General features: G+C 46.9%; 1 long non-coding RNA gene across 1 annotated transcript in view; it reads right to left on the bottom strand.

Moving 5' to 3' along the window:
- Positions 1–780: 780 nt before the first annotated feature.
- LOC102260804 overlaps positions 781–3,684 on the bottom strand; it is a 20,695-nt gene continuing 17,791 nt past the window's right edge. Inside the window, exons 2-3 of the long non-coding RNA XR_313703.2 lie at positions 1,785–1,920; positions 781–890 (exon numbers count right to left, since the gene is read on the bottom strand). This is a non-coding gene — a long non-coding RNA (uncharacterized LOC102260804). The remainder of the gene's footprint in view (positions 891–1,784; positions 1,921–3,684) is intronic.

The following is a 3,684-nucleotide window of genomic DNA, read 5'->3' on the forward strand; positions in this document are numbered from 1 at the left end:
GATCCAAGGTAAAAAGAGGAAAGGAAAGAAATGAGAAGGCAATGAGTTGTGCTGGTCAGTTGGTTGTTCATTGATTCACCTGAGGAGGAACCACCAGGCCAGGCCCACACACCTTGGGCAGTTTGCTCAACCCTTCCAGTCCCCCACATCCCCCCACCACCACCCCACACAGCCACTGCTGCCCACCCTGTTGTGTTCTTTCCCTAGTGCTCACAGCCTTCTTTTTCACAGGATTATTGGTTTATTTGTTATGCGAAAGTGTAAGCTCCAAGAGGACAGAGAATTTTGCTTCCTGCCACCACCTGCCCCCCGCCCCCCGATTTGTGCACTGGTGTATCCCAAATGTCCAGAGCAATGCCTTGCACATATATGACATGCATTTAATAAATATTTATTTAATAAATGAAGGAATGGTGAGGGCACCTCTAGAAATGGACGAAAAGATGTATTTGCAATGTTTGTTTGGCTGTGTGTTAGGGTTGCTGAAGGATGTTGCACAAGGCCAAAAGGGGTAAAGAATTATAAATTTATTATTACATCTGCTAGCAGAAGGGCTGAGACCAAAATGGCATCAGTGGGGCAGAGTAGGGGGAGCAGGATATTTATGTGTCTTGTAAGGGTCAGTGAAATGGATGAAAAGATGTATTTGCAATGTTTGTTTCGCTGTGTGTTAGGGTTGCTGAAGGAGGATCGCAGGAGGCCAAAATGGGTAAAGAATTATAAATTTATTATTACATCTGTTAGCAGAAGGGCTGAGACCAAAATGGCATCAGTGGGGCAGAGTAGGGGGAGCAGGATATTTATGTGTCTTGTAAGGGTCAGTCAAGGTAACCAGGCGCAGGTGGAGGCCAGGTGGAGGTGGTCCACTGGAAACTAGGTGAGGCGGTTTACTGGAAGTCAAAGTACAGGACAATCACCAGAAGGGGCGAGAGCCCCAAGCAGAGCATGATGGAGGGCAAGAATGTGCCTAACACTGTGTGATTGTGATACCTTTTCTCCTGGGCACAGCACATTTTCATTTGCAGGCTGCCACCCAGTTTTTAACATATATTTCTGTCTATAGACTGAATCTTGTGTCTCCCCAAAATTCATCCATTGAAACAAATACCCAATGAGATAGTATTAGGAGACGGGGCCTTTAAGAGGTGCTTAGGTCATGAGGTGGAGATGAGATTAATGCCCTTATAAAGAGACACCTAAGACAGAGACCCCTTGCCTTTTCCTCTATGTGAGGACACAATGACAGAGGGCCCTCACCTGACCATCCTGATCTCAGATTTCCAGCCTCAAGAACTGTAAGAAATACATTTCTGTTGTTTATAAGCCATCCAGCCTATGGTATTTTGTTATAGCAGCCCAATTGGCCTAAGGCACTTCGCTTCTGAGGAGATAAGCACTTCTTAGAAACCACTGGCTATATTTCCACTCAAGTCAACATTGCTTCTGAAAGTCAGATTCTGACATCAGAAGCAAAGATATCGATAGGAACCATGCAATTCTAGAATCAAGTGACTTTTTTGAAACCACAAACTACAGAACATATAGATCCTCACTTCAGGCTAAATCATGGAAAGGAAGTTCTAGAGCCAAATAAAGCAACTTATAAAAGGTTGTTTTCCTTTCTTTCTATTGCCTTTTCTGTTTCCCAGCCCAAATAATGTTCCACTCAATCCTCAACATTACTCACTAGATATTTTACAATGAACATCCAATGACAGTCTAAAATACTTCAAATAATGCAAAGGCAGCAAAACAAAAACGCCCAAATTTTAACATGAACTCACCTCCATGATTGCATTTCCAAAGACAGGCTGAAATCCTTTGACCTTGGTCAATTAACGTAGGAAGACATTAAGGTTTAACATTTTCTCCTTCTCAGATTTGCTGTATCAGAGGAATCTTCTTCTCAAGTACATAGTCCTGAAAGCAGAAAGACAGTGGATCATGGATCCAGTATCACAAAAAGAGCTTTTAGGAACAAGCCAGAGGTTTGAGGTACCATCAACAAGCAAGCTTCCAATGGCAGTGTCCTGAGAGAGGAGCCATTAAAATGGTACCCAGTGACTGACAAGCACTCCTGTATCTCCTTCTTGAATGCTATAACTCTGCTTCTCACCTGAGTAAAAGAATCTATTCTACATTTTCCAGTCCCCAGCTCTGTGCTCAGGAAGCTGCTAGGACTGTCTATGCATTTCAGGCCATTCCCAGCACTATTGGTGCAATGGGTACCCGCTGCCACATTGAGGCTCTAGCTAAAATTACCATAAAGAACAATCAGTGAGAACCACAATGGCGGCGTAGTCAAATGCCTGAACTCGCTGCCTCCCAGCACCACACCAAATTACAACTAAAATACAGAACAACCATCATCCAGAACTGCTGGAAATCTGGCTGAATGGAAGTCCTACAGCTAGAGACGTAAAGAAGAAAGCACACGGAGACTGGGAGGAGAGGCAGAGGCATGGAATGGGCCGGCCCGGCATCCACCAGTGCCGCTTTTTTAATCAGGAGGGAGATCACCTCTGCAGAAGGCGCCGGGAGGAGCAAGTGGTCCCAGCCCCACACCAGACGCCCAACCCAGGGTCCTAAAGCTGGGAAAAGAACTCCCTACGGGCAGTAAGAACTATGTGCTGTAAAAACCAGTGCAGATTGGGGCTCAGTGACACTGAGGCTGCTGGAGATCAAGTTGCTCCTCTTAAAAGGCTAGCACACAAATTGAACTTACAAGATCCTGCTTCCTCTGAGCTCTAGCACCAGGACGAGGCTCTGGGGGACCCAGACACATACAAGGAGAAACTGGACTGTCTGGCATCGGGGAAAGAACTCAGAGGCACTCGCAGTGGTCATTGTTCCCATGCTGGGACCTCCCCAGTTGCAAGGCTGACTGGAAGCCATTTCTGTTTGCTCCGTCCTGGTGATTCCCTGAGACCCTGCCCCACCCAATTTACAACCCCACCCAAGCAGTGTGCAGCAGCTTTTGCATATGAATGGCCTGTCCTTTCTCAGGCTGAAACCTGTCAAACAAGCTGCAGCTGGGTCAGGGAGCCCAAAACCTATCAATAAAAGGCTCAAGACCCAGCATCAGCACCAGCCTGCCTTGCTTCACAGCTGGGCCTCTTCTGGGCACTTCCAAACCCAATACAAAGAGGAGGAATCTGGCCGAAACTGGTTTGGCTCAGTGGATGAGCGTCGGCCTGCGGACTGAAAGGTCCCAGGTTCGATTCCGGTCAAGGGCATGTATCTGGGTTGCGGGCACATCCCCAGTAGGAGATGTGCAGGAGGCAGCTGATTGATGTTTCTCTCTCATCGATGTTTCTAACTCTCTATCTCTCTCCCTTCCTCTCTGTAAAAAATCAATAAAATATATTTTTAAAAAAAAGAGGAGGAATCTGCAGATCTCTCTGTAGCTCCTGCTGGGTGACCCGAGGCAGTGGTGGACTTTGCACCTCCTTGGAGACCCCAGAGCCAGTGTCCCCAGTGGTCAGTGTCAGACCATACCAGATTACAACTCTACACATCCATAAATGACACACTCAAGGAGCAGATTCAGTGAGCACCAAAGCCCCACTGAAGCAAGTCCTACTCCATAAGGGTGTCTCTTGCACAATAGCTCTCCCTCTATAGGTGCAGCTGGTCCCCACAGCCAATGGCCTGGAGGCCAATTCCTCCCAGTGACACCAACAG

This window comes from Myotis brandtii, unplaced genomic scaffold (genome assembly GCF_000412655.1).
Source record: "Myotis brandtii unplaced genomic scaffold, ASM41265v1 scaffold266, whole genome shotgun sequence".
Lineage (NCBI taxonomy): Eukaryota > Metazoa > Chordata > Mammalia > Chiroptera > Vespertilionidae > Myotis > Myotis brandtii.